The 12,649-nt window shown below is 40.4% G+C and overlaps 1 protein-coding gene across 5 annotated transcripts in view; it reads left to right on the forward strand.

Annotated features, from left to right (window-relative positions):
* SNX10 (sorting nexin 10) overlaps window positions 1-12,649 on the forward strand; it is a 74,103-nt gene that overhangs the window by 46,961 nt on the left and 14,493 nt on the right. The gene's annotated exons all lie outside the window — the stretch shown is intronic.

Below are 12,649 nucleotides of genomic sequence, written 5' to 3' on the forward strand. Positions count from 1 at the left end.
TAGAAGTTTGGTAAAAAAAAAAATTTTTATAGATGTGGGGGGTGGGTAACCAAATCTAGTCTCTCTTGTTAAAATAGCTTTATTATTGTAATAAATCTAGAGAGAGGAGAACAGAGAGCGAGAGTTTCCCTTGTTAGTTAAACATATTCCATTTGCACATTGGTTTGGATTCCCAGGAGAACAGTATGCAAGCTGATGGATCTTCCCCATAAAAAGGCCCTGGCATTGGGCCATTGTAAAACTAAAATGAATTCAGATTCATTCATGCATGCAACTTTAATTTACAATTAAAATATTATGGTTACATATTTTAATAAGAATAATTAGGTGGACTCAACTGAATCAACTCTTCTGTTTAATGAGACAGAACCCAGTATCCTAATGAAAAGGCAGGTGGCTGTGTCAGGAAATGTGTTTCAGATTGTCTTTCGTGGAGTCAGGCATTTTTGTTCTTTTTCTATTCTAATGTCCAGAGTGAGCAGTTTGGCTTTTCTGCGTCACTAAAGGCCCTTGCTCTCTGCCACGTTGAGCTCCTCTTCTGTGATGTGTGAATAAACAGTTCCCTCCTGCCGGACAGTGTTTCATGACGTCCCACATTCTGGTCCCTCCAGGGCACTGGGTTTTTTCCTCTGCCCAGGGCTCACGTGGTGTAAATGGGACAGTCCAGCCTCTGTGATATGACTGGAAGGGTGGGCTGAAACCCCTTTTGTGGGTGTAGGTGTGGGGGATGGGATGTATATCTCCTCTGCTCTCCTGGATCATGACGACTGAATTCTACCTTGAGAAATGTATACCTTTAGGATGAGGGTTTTTCTTCAAAATGTACATACTTGATTCTGGGTAGAGCGGCAAATACCAGTATTGACACCTAGTGGCAATAAATCCTCAGCTCTGTGGCAGTGGATACCCTGAATGGAACGGATCCACGTGGGCCCAGGAGAGTTCCAGGGACCATGAGGACCCTGCCGCCGAGGGAGGAGACGGCCCTACACGGAAAGATGCCAGGGATGTGCTGCTCTTTCGGATGTGTTGCCTCAAAACTTAACATTTACATGCTCAGGATATGCTTTTGCTGACTGATGGCAACCTCTTGGGCTCGCTCTAGGAAAGCATACTTTCCTTATTGGGAAACTGATTGGAAACTGACTGGGCTGGAACCAGCGAATGTCATTAAAGAATATCCCATAAGCAGGCCTTCCACCTGGGTCCTGTGATGCTGGGGACTTTGAAGGCAAGTGACGAGACAAGACAGAACGCTCTCCTACTCCGCCAAACAAATTTTTTTTTTCCTTCTTTGCCTGTGTGGTGTGATATAATAATAGGAAAAACTGGATGTGAGATAAGTGGGGATTTTTCTGTATATCCAAAACTGTGCTAAAATTAACACTTTTATTGTTTTTTAAAAATTTTATGTTTTTATTATTTATTTTTGAGAGAGAGAGAGACAGAGCATGAGTAGGGCAGGGGCAGAGAGAGAGGGAGACACAGTATCCGAAGCAGGCTCCAGGCTCTGAGCTGTCAGCACAGAGCCCGACGCGGGGCTCGAACGCACAGACCACGAGATCCCAACCTGATCTGAAGTCGGATGCTTAACCGACTGAGCCACCCAGGTGCCCCTAAAATTAACACTTTTGAAGCAAATTACATTGAATTATATATGCTCAACATATAAAGGTTTCTAAAAGATTGTGCAGTAAATAAAGCAGGATACAAAACAGTATTTATATTATCCCATTTGTGTTAAAATTAAATATATATACATACACATGCCAATTCTATATCTATATATAATATAAAAATTATAAAAGTCCTCACTAGGTAGACAAAAAGCAGGGCGTCCAGCATGTAGGGGACTTCATTTTCATGGTGTATTCATCTGTGTTTGAAATTTTATGTATCTCTCTTTAATTACATACATGTTTTATTTTTATAGGAATGAAAAAATCTTATTTTTTAAGGTAGATAAGTATTAGGCTATTATGTTAATGGTGTCAATAAATGTTGAATAAATGGTTAACATTTTAGGTCTCTGTTTCTGACTTGCTTTCACTTTCAGGTGCCACATTTGTTCCTTTTCATAAAGCAGTCGTCTTAGGATGACCCCCCCCCCCCTTCCTCTCTCCCTTCTTCCCTTTTACTTTCTCTGATTGTAACCTTTCATTGTGAAATTTTAAACGTACACAAAGCAGAGAGGTACACAAGGGTTCATTACGTTATTCTAGGGATTCAACAATTAGCACATTGTTCATTCATGACCAAGCTATCCCCCACCCATATTCATTTTTTCGTGGGACCAGGCAGTGAATTACTTTGAAACAAATTCTAGACGTTGTGTATTTTCATCTGTAAATATTTCAGTATACATTTCTAACAAATGACCCTTCTTAGGAACAAACCAGATTATTACACCTTAACTAATTAGCATTAATTCTTTCATACCATCAAATCTTCAGTCAGTGTTCAAGTTTTTTGGATTCTGTTGGGGGTAGGGGGAATGTATATATTTAGTTCTCATTATGATCCAAATAGGGACCACACATTGCATTTAGTTACTGTTTTGCTTACAGTCTGTTATTCTGCCTTTTTCCCCTTTTGTAATTAATTTGTTGAAGAAACTACATTTTTTTGTTCAGTAGATATTTTCACAAACTGGATTTTGCTGATTGTGTCCTGTGGTATAGTTTAATACAGGTTGGCAATTACTTCTTACTGCAAAAGATGAGTTTTTTCCCACTGCACTTTTCCTAATGTATTACGAGGTACAAAAGGTAACTCTCCTTAATTTTGAACCCTACTTGTATAAAAAAGCTTGCAACATCACGAACTGTTATAAGTCATACAAAAGGCAGGTCTAAGTGAATCTTATCCATGGTTATTTCTCCTAAAGTAATAAAAGCTTTCTTAAAAATCATCATTCAAAACTGCCAGAGCATGGCATTTAAACACCCTCCAAGCTATAAAGTAGAAAGTAACATCCCTTGTAGTATTCCTTTAGGTGATTTGTCATAACTGTTATTAGGAAATAGGAAGCTCACTTGATGCATTCCTTCTGCCTTTCAAGCTTGTTATTTGTAAAGAATGTAGTGTGCAAAATGGGTTAAATATTAGTTTTGAGATTGTTATGTGAGAGTCCTGAACAGAACACTGGTGAATAAGACATTGGTTAAATTCTACAAGTTAGAACAGTGCCTAGCACAGAGTCCATGTTCTTTAGTTGAATGAATGAATGAAAATATGAATGAATCCTTAGTTTAAACACATAAGCATGTAAAACATACTTTGGAATAGGAAAAAAAAAAGTCCTGAGAAAGTGAACACATAATGAAACAAGTTTTCATTTTTGTGATAGAAAATTCTCATCAAGGCTATGAAAAATTACTCTTCATTAGCACTTAGAGGTTCTGATTTATTAGCTTTTGTCCCTACTTGTCTTTTTGTAATCTGAGTAAATATTCTTACAATTAGCACAAGGTTATGCTTCCTGTACTACAAAGCTAGGCTACAGTGAAAATTAAAAAAAAAAACCCACACCTATCAAAATGGCTAACATAAACTATAGGGATAACACCCCCAGAAACTGGTAGGTGCTGTGATGTCACATTATGGTGGTGATTTGCATTTCCTAGTGGCTAATGATGTTATACCACTTTTCATGTCCTTGTCTGCCATCTATATGTCCTTGATGAAAGGTCTCTGTGTGTGTTTTGCCTATTTTCTAATCGAACTCTTTATTTTTTTTAATGTTGAATTTTGTTTTTGTTTTTTTAAGTTTATTTATTTATTTTGAGAGAGACCGAGAGAGCTTGTGTGGGGAGGGACAGAGAGAGAGGAGAGGAAGAATCCCAAGCAGGCTCCTCGTGGTCAGTACAGAGCCTGATGTGGGGCTCAGACTCAGGAACCTGAGATCATGACCTGAGCTGAAATCAGGAGTCAGACGCTTAACCTGCTGAGCCACCCAGGTGCCACATAAATGTTGAGTTTTGAGAGTTCTTTATATGTTCTAGGTACAAGTCCTTTGAAGGATGTGTGATTTGCAAATATTTTCTTCTAGTCTGTCATTTGTCTTTTCAACTTCTTTTCAGGGTCTTTTGCAGAGGAAAGGTTTTTAGTTTTGGTGAGGTCCACTGTATAACCATTTCCTTATGTGTATTATCCTTTTTGGTATCGAGTTGATGAACTCTTCATCTACGCCTAGGACCCAAAGATTTTCTCATATTTTTTCCTAACTGTTTTATGGTTTTGTGTTTACATTTAAATATATGATCCGTTTGAATTAATTTTTGTGGAAGGTGCAAGGGTCAGGTCAAAGTTCATCTTGGGCCTGTCGATGTCTAATTGCTGCAGAGCCACTTGTTCAAAGGCTGTCTATACTTCACTGAATTGTTTTTTTATTTAAAAAATATTTTTTTTGTTTGTTTATTTATTATTGAGAAACAGAGAGAGACAGAGCATGAGCAGGGGAGGGGCAGAGAGAAGGGGAGACACAGAATCTGAAGCAGGCTCCAGGCTCTGGGCTGTCAGCACAGAGCCTGATGCGGGGCTCAAATTCACAAACCGCGAGATCATGACCTGAGCCGAAGTCGGATGCTTAACCGACTGAGCCACCCAGGCGCCCCCTTCATTGAATTGTTTTTACACGTTTGTCAAAAGTTAGTTGGACATCCCTGTATAGGTCTATTTCTGGGTTTTCTGTTCTGTTCTGTCGATCTGTGTACCTCTCCCAATACTGTACTGTCTTGATTACTGCAGCAGGGGGATTCTTTTCACTCTTTTGTACTTTTTCAGAATTGTTTTGGCTATTCTAGGGTCTGTCCCTTTCCATGTAAATTTTAGAAGAATCTCATCTGTGTCTTCAGAAAATCTTACTGGGATTGATACAGGAATTGCATTAAACCCATAGATCAGTTTGGAGAGAACTGATCTCTTTACTGTGTTGAGTCTTTCAATACATGAACGCAGTACAGACATATACTTATGTAGACATATACAGAGAAGTGTAGACTTCTTTGATTTCTTTCAACTGCATCTTGTAATTTTCAGCATACAGAATCTACGTTCTTTGTTTTTGAGTCATCTCTGTAATCAGTTGTTTGATTAATTTTCTAACATTTCATGAGGACTTACTATGTGCTACTACTGTGCTTGGGGCTAGAAATATAAAAATGGAATAGAAAGCCTTTGAGAAGAGCATGTCGTTTGAACTGATATTGGCTAAGAGCAACAAAGATAATATTTTCCCTCCAAAATAATTACAGAGAAGATGGAAATCATCTGAGATTTATCATTGCCAAAAGTACCGCTAGATAGAATGTTTGAGAGCACAAGCTTTGAGTTTGAATATTGAAATGGCCAATAGCTCAGCCTGTTGGCTGTTTGGCTTTGGGCCAGTTGCTTAAATTAAGCTTTAGAAGCCTTACTTTCCTTATCTGTAAAATGGGACAGATAATTAATTGACCGCTTCCTTAGAATTGTTGTAAAGATTAAAGAAAAACATATGTAAAACGCTTGTCACAGTGCTCTATATAATACAGTTATTTTTATTGTTAATTTCATCTCCTATCAGGGCTAAGGAAGAGAAGACAAGGTAGACGAGTAAATAGACAAAGGTTGAACCTGGGGCAGTGGTGGTGGGGGACAGGATGCATTACAATCAAAGAGCGATTATTATAAGAGAACACAGGAATTAGATTTTCAAAGAGTCTAGCAGTCTCTCTTTCTTCAGAAGCCTTTTCCCACATGGAGAACAGTAGGGATCAGTTAGTTTAAATTTTTAATTCTACTCTGCCTGGCTTCTTCCTCCACACTAGATACAGTCATTAGGCCCAAGAAGTCATTAAAGTGTTTAATAAGGTTATTAAATTGACTGACTGCTGCTGCTGAAGCAATTTTCAGAGGAAATCCATATGATTGTAGGTGTGGAACTCGGAACTGTCCTCTGCGGCTGACAAGCTGTCAACATTCCTTTGAAGGATGGTGGGCAGCATCGTGAGGGATGCGTCTAATTAAGAGATTATAGGTGAACCTTGGCTTCCTGGGTGTGCTATTCATAGCTGGATGTACGGCGAAACTTCACTAATTCCTACTAATTGCGGGGTGGGGGAGGGGAGGCCCATCTGAATTATAGAATATTTTAAAATAAATGTACTTTTATTACTTTCAAGTACATATTTTAACTCCAACTAGGCAAACAAATTGTCGTCTGGCACGGGTCTTCGGGGACCCAAGTTATTGAAGCTATCAGGATGATTTTCAATTATTTCTATGTAAATAGGTGCTTCTAGAGTTCTTTAGGGTGCTCGAAAACAGTTTGTTCTCATAGATCTTAAACATCGCTCGCGTAGCCATATGCTGTTAATTGGCACACCCTTAGAGGAAGGGGTTTGGTAAATTAAGATAAACTTTAGACCAGCTGCTAAATAACTTCTCATTAATTCACGGAGTCCAAGAACCCAAGCGGATGAGGATATTATTCCAGTTCAGGTTGGATCTTGTTTTTTTCCCGAAGGCAGTTCATTCATTCCTGCAGGCATTCATTTATTCATTAGGTGATATTAATGGAATGCATTGGCTGTGCCAGGCACCCAGGCTGGCTGTGACGGCCTGGGCTACCCTGAAGGACCTCAGTGTCCGAGAGAGGGGACCTACAGGTATCACAGCACAGTAAGCTGTGGCAAGTAGGGACAGTGCCCAGGATGTGCCCGGAGGTGTTAGGGGCTCGGAAGAGGGTCAGATGAATCAGACTGGGTGAACTGCAGGATTTCCAGAGACTGAGTTGCATTTTGAAAGAAGAATTGGAGTTAGCAGACCATGAAGGCTAGAGGAAGATGATGATGAAGAAGAAAGCGGAAAGTAGGGTAGGGATCACAGTCCAGGCAGAGGGAACAGTATGTTCAAAGGCATGGAGGGCTGAACTGGCATGTCATGTAGGCGACCTTTGTTTAGCCTTTGGCCATGAGTAGAGCGAAAATCATGTTGTGCTACCTAAGGAGTCTGAACTTGATCTTGAAAATTATGGCGTAGGTTTTGAAGGACTTTTAGCAGGAAAGTGACATCCCCAGATGTGTGCGTTGGGGCCATTCTTGTCTTAGTGTGGGGGATGACCTGGGTGCAGGCGAAGTCTGGCATAATTGCGTTTCAGGCGGGGTTGCTGGAGATGAGATGGGGGAGAAGGATGCGGTGTGTGGCAATGGTATAGACTCTGTGCTCGTGAGACTTCTAGGCAAGAGGCTGGAGATGTGGAGAGACGCCCAGGCTGGGCTGGGGATGGAATCATCAGCTCCTGCTGGGTGCTCGAAAGCATATGTTTGCATGAGATCATCCTGGAAGTGCATCTGGGTGTGAAAAACAGCAGCTGGGGGTGGCTCTCAGGGCCCTAGCGATGTTTAAGAGAGTGAGAAGGGAAGAGCTCACCATCCACAAAAGAATAGGGAAATTTAGCCCTCCTACCAAGTTAAAAATTTTCAAGATTGAAAAAATATTTGGAGTTTTAGCACCATAGTTGACTTTAAATGTGCATTTAAAATGCATTGCTGTTCTTGGGGGGGCCCGAGTGGCTCAGTAGGCTAAGTGTCTGATCCTTGATTTCCCCTTAAGTCATGATCTCACGGTTCATGGGTTCAAGCCCCATGTTGGGTTCCGCTCGGATTCCCTGTCTCCCTCTCTCTCTGCACCCCCCCACCCCGGTCAAAAATAAATAAACATTAAAAAAAATACATTGCTGCTCTTACAAGACTTTTTTTCCCCCAGCAAAGTTTTTGAATGTGTATTCAACATGTCCTTCCCTATGTAAAGAGTAGACTTTAATAAGTAACAATAATAGCAGAGTCTGAGAATTCCAACCCATTGAGATGAAGAAAAGACTTTTTTACTGTAATTTTTCATTATGTTGTCCATCCCTTCTATAAATATTATGAGGCGCTTGCTCTGGGCAAGTACTGTGAAATCCTTAGGTCAGTCTGAGTTTTGCTGAAAAATTACAGTGTTAGCGTGTTTGCTGCTGGGTTCTTAAATTAATAATTTTTTGTACTTTAAGAAACACATACAATTGGTTTAGCTTAATTTTTTATTTCCAGTGTCTGTGGGAAGGTCTCAATGCTTTGGGTTTATTTTAAGCATTTTCCTTTCTGTGTAATAATACTTTACCTTTATGTAGTACTTAATGAAAAACTTCCCAGGGTTTCCACTGGTGTTTTATAATTTGATACTTGTAACAAATAGCTGGGATATTGTTCGAACAGGCATTATTCCCATTTTCCAGATGTGGAAACAGAGGCTCAGTGAATAAGTTCATAATTTAGAATGCCGTGAACCAGAATTTATCCCTAGTCTTGTGACCATAAATTCAGTGCTCTTTCCATGAAACGGGACATGTTACCCAAAACTTACATGTTAATGGTTGGGCTGTAGCAAGCAGATAGTGGGGGGAAATAAAAGCCCCCCTTTTTTTCCCCAGAACTATTTGTCATTGCTACCATCATCGATTAATAGAATGTTGAGTGGTCAGGGGCGTTGTGACACTGTAGTAACTGTGGGTTTTATAGTTTTAGTTTAGATTTTTTTTTTTTTAATCACAAGTTTGTACACATTGACAAATGGATTTCCTTTGCTTTTCATTTTTGTTTAGTCTGTGTAGAGACCCACTATTTCACTAACAGGTGCATATCTTCTGCTATTAATATAGAACACTGAAGGGCATGTGGGTGGCTGAGTCAGCTAAGTGTCCGACTTCGGCTCAGGTCACAGTCTCACAGTTTGTGGGTACGAGCCCCACAGCAGGCTCTCTGCTGTCAGCGCAGAGCCTGCTTTGATCCTCTGTCCCCCCCCCCCCCGCCCCTCCCTAGCTAGCGTGCATAGCGCGCGCTCTCTCTCTCTCTTTCTCAAAAATAAACATTTGAAAAAAAATACAGAACATTGAGCCGTTGGAAATATTTAATTCCCCTTTTGGTATATTCAGGAACTCCGGCCTCTCCAGTGGAAAAGTGGAGCTGCCAGCACCCTGTGAGGGCTCATGGCCCACATGTGACCTGATGACTGGGTGCCTTCTGGCTGTAGGGTGGTGGAGGGATGGAGTGGGGGCATGCACAATAACCTTGCCTGCTGTTATCAATATCCTGCCTTGCTCAGTGTAGGCATAGTGGTGATCAAGGCCCACACTGCTTTTAGGGGTTTTCATTAAAACATGAAGACGTTTTAATTTTTTTTTTTTAATTTACATCCAAGTTAGTTAGTGTATAGTGCAACAATGATTTCAGGGGTAGATTCCTTAATGCCCCTTTCCCATTTAGCCCATCCCCCCCTCCCACAACCCCTCCAGTAAACCCTCTGTCTGTTCTCCATATTTAAGAGTCTCTTATGCTTTGTCCCCCTCCCTGTTTTTATATTATCTTTGCTTCCCTTCCCTTATGTTCTTCTGTTTGGTGTCTTAAAGTTCTCCTGTGAGTGAGGTCGTATGATATTTGTCTTTCTCTGACTAATTTCGCTTAGCATAATACCCTCCGGTTCCATCCACGTAGTTGCAAATGGCAAATTTCATTCTTTTTGATCGCTGAGTAATACCCCATTGTATGTAGATAGATAGATAGATAGATAGATAGATAGAGAGATAGATACCACCTCTTCTTTATCCATTCATCCATCGATGGACATTTGGGCTCTTTCCATACTTTGGCTATTGTCGATGGTGCTGTTATAAACATTGGGGTGCATGTGCCCCTTTGAAACAGCACACCTGTATCCCTTGGATAAATACCTACTAGTGCAATTGCAGGGTCATAGGGTAGTTCTATTTTTAATTTATTGAGGAACCTCCATACTGTTTTCCAGAGTGGCTGCACCAGTTTGCATTCCCACCAGCAGTGCAAAAGAGATCCTTTCTCCGCATCCTCGCCAACATCTGTTGTTGCCTGAGTTGTTAATGTTAGCCATTCTGACAGCTGTGAGGGTGGTATCTCATTGTGGTTTGGACTTGTATTTCCCTGATGATGAGTGATGTGGAGCATTTTTTCATGTGTTGGTCGGCCACTGAAAATGTTTTAATTTCCTTTTAAACCAGAAAAATAAAATGAACTTTCAGATCAAACGAAAGGTTTTAATATATATTAATATATTCCTCTTTATGTCAGTGTGGTTATAAAGTATGATTTTTGATTTTTTTTTTTTTTTTTTTTTTTTTTTTTTGGTGTGTGTGTGGCAGAAAGGTCTCATGAAGGCAAAAGTCCCCAACGCCCATGAAAGCCAGAATGCAGCTCTAAGTGTGTGTGTGGGGGAGAGGGGAGGTGCATGGTTTGGAAAGATAAATGTGGTCTGCTTTGGATTCTGGTCTTCTCTTCCTAACCTATTTTCCCTTCTGTTCATTGATTCATTGATGATTAGTCCATTAAGAACTCTGGGTGTGTGAAAAGTACTGCAGGGAAATGAGTTACACACACACACACTCACAGGAGACGGAAATGACAGTTAGACTAAGAGCAGGGTGCCTGGGTCTGTTTCAGTTTCCATCTCTGAACAGTTTCTCTTACAATTTAGAATGTACTTTTGAGAGGCGCCTGGGTGGCTCAGTTGGTTAAGTGTCTGACTCTTGATTTCAGTTTGGGTCATGAGCTCAGGGTTGGTGAGTTTGAAACTCACGTCAGGCTCTGTGCTGACAGCATGGAGCCTGCTTGGGATTGTCTCCCTCACTCTCTGCCTCTCCCCCACTTGCTCTCTCTCTTAAAATAAATAAAAATAAACTTTAAAAAAGGGGGTTTGAGAAATAATGGCCAAAAGAGCATCACTATGTTGTCTTATTTTTATTATCTGTCTTCTAAATGACTTAAAAAAATACATAAGGAAAGCTTTTAAAGTAAGACTTTTGGGAAGATTAACTCATAATCCCTGTATCCTTCAGGCAGGCAGTAGGGCAGAAGTCTCAAATTCAAGAACAAAGTTTATGTTGCCTTAGAAGGTGAAATTTGAGGGGCACCTGGGTGGCTCAGTCGTTTGGGCATCCCACTTCGGCTCAGGTCATGATCTTGCGGTCTGGACCGTGGGTTCAAGCCCTGGGTTGGGCTCTGTGCTGATAGCTCAGAGCCTGGAGCTGCTTTGGATTCTGCATGTCCCTCTCTCTCTCCTCTTCCCCTGCTTGCACTCTCTCTCTCTCTGTGTCTCTCAAAAATGAATAAACATTAACAAAAAATTTTAAAAAAGGTGAAACTTCATAGGTGTCAAAAGGGAATGTGAGCTGGTTTTTTTCGCCTTTTTAAAAAATGCCCTGGGCTGAAAAATGATCATTTTATGGTCTGTGTAACAGAATAGAGGTACTCTGTCCAGAAAACACCATCATCTCTCTTCTGCTTCTGCTCTACAAACATTCAGAGCCTGCCTCTCAGATGTGCCAGCACAAAGCAGTAACAGAAGCCTAAGATTTCAGCTTTGATGTCCCCCCTTTTTAGATAAAAAGTTGAAATATTTAAAATAAAATTAAATTTGGGGCACCTGGGTGGCACAGTCAGTTAAGCATCCAGCTTCGGCTCAGGTTATGATCTCACAGTCCATGGGATGGAGCCCCACATTGGGCTCTGTGCTAACAGCATAGAGCTGCTTAGGATTCTCTCCCTTTCTCTCTGCCCCTCCCCAGCTCACTCGCGTTTTCTCTCTCAAAATAAATACATAAACTTAAGAAAATTAAAAAAATAAATTGAATTAGGGGTGCCTGGCTGGTTCAGTCGGTAGAGCATGCAACTCTTGATCTTGGGGTTGTGAGTTTGAGCTCTATGTTGGGTATAGAGATTATCTAAAAATAATATCTTTAGAAAGAATTTGGGGCACCTGGCTGGCTGAATTGGTGGAGCGTGCAACTCTTAATCTTCGGGTTGTGGGTTTGAGCCCCACATTCAGTGTAGAGCTTACTTAAAAATGAAATCTTTAAAAATAAGTAATAAGATTTAAAAATTCAGTTAGCAAATTTGTGATCACCAAGCGAATAAATTAATACTTTCAGATTTATCATGCCAAACATAATCGTTTGTTGTATATGATGTCATATTTTTATACTAAGAATATTTAGTAAAGAGCACTTTTTGGAAACCATTGTGTTTTAAATTTTACCCTGTATTTCCAATTTTTGTTATCTTTTGAAAGGAACAAGATTGTCTACCAGGTATTTTTTTTAACATCTCTTTTTACTTATAACATGAGGTTATTAAGAAGGTGAAATTATTTACTATAAGGGAAAGTGTATTTAAAAAAATAGAAAAGTATGGGGTTAAAGGGTTTCATCTTTCTAAGTTATTGTTGCTTATTCTCATGAAGGTGGGGTGTGTAGAAAGTCATTTTCATCTTCCGTTGCTTGCTTATCCCATGTCCTTTGCCACTCTTCTATTTTCTTCTAGGAAGTGATTTATCAGGTAGGGCCTATAGTTTTTTTATTTCACTTATTTATTTTTATTTATATTTGGGGGGAGCGCAAGAGGGGGAGGGGCAGAGAGAGGGGTACAGAGGATCTGAAGCGGGCGCTATACTGACAGGCTGACAGCAGTGAGCCCGAATTTGAGGGCTCGAACTCACGAACTGCGAGATCATGATCTGAGCCGAAGTCAGACGCTCAACTGACTGAGTCACCCAGGTGCCCCAGGGCCTATGGTTTTAACGTAGGGAGATGAAAAAAGTAAGA

Source organism: Panthera pardus, unplaced genomic scaffold, assembly GCF_024362965.1.
Source record: "Panthera pardus isolate Hobbes unplaced genomic scaffold, ASM2436296v1 HiC_scaffold_8, whole genome shotgun sequence".
NCBI classification, from domain to species: Eukaryota; Metazoa; Chordata; class Mammalia; order Carnivora; family Felidae; genus Panthera; species Panthera pardus.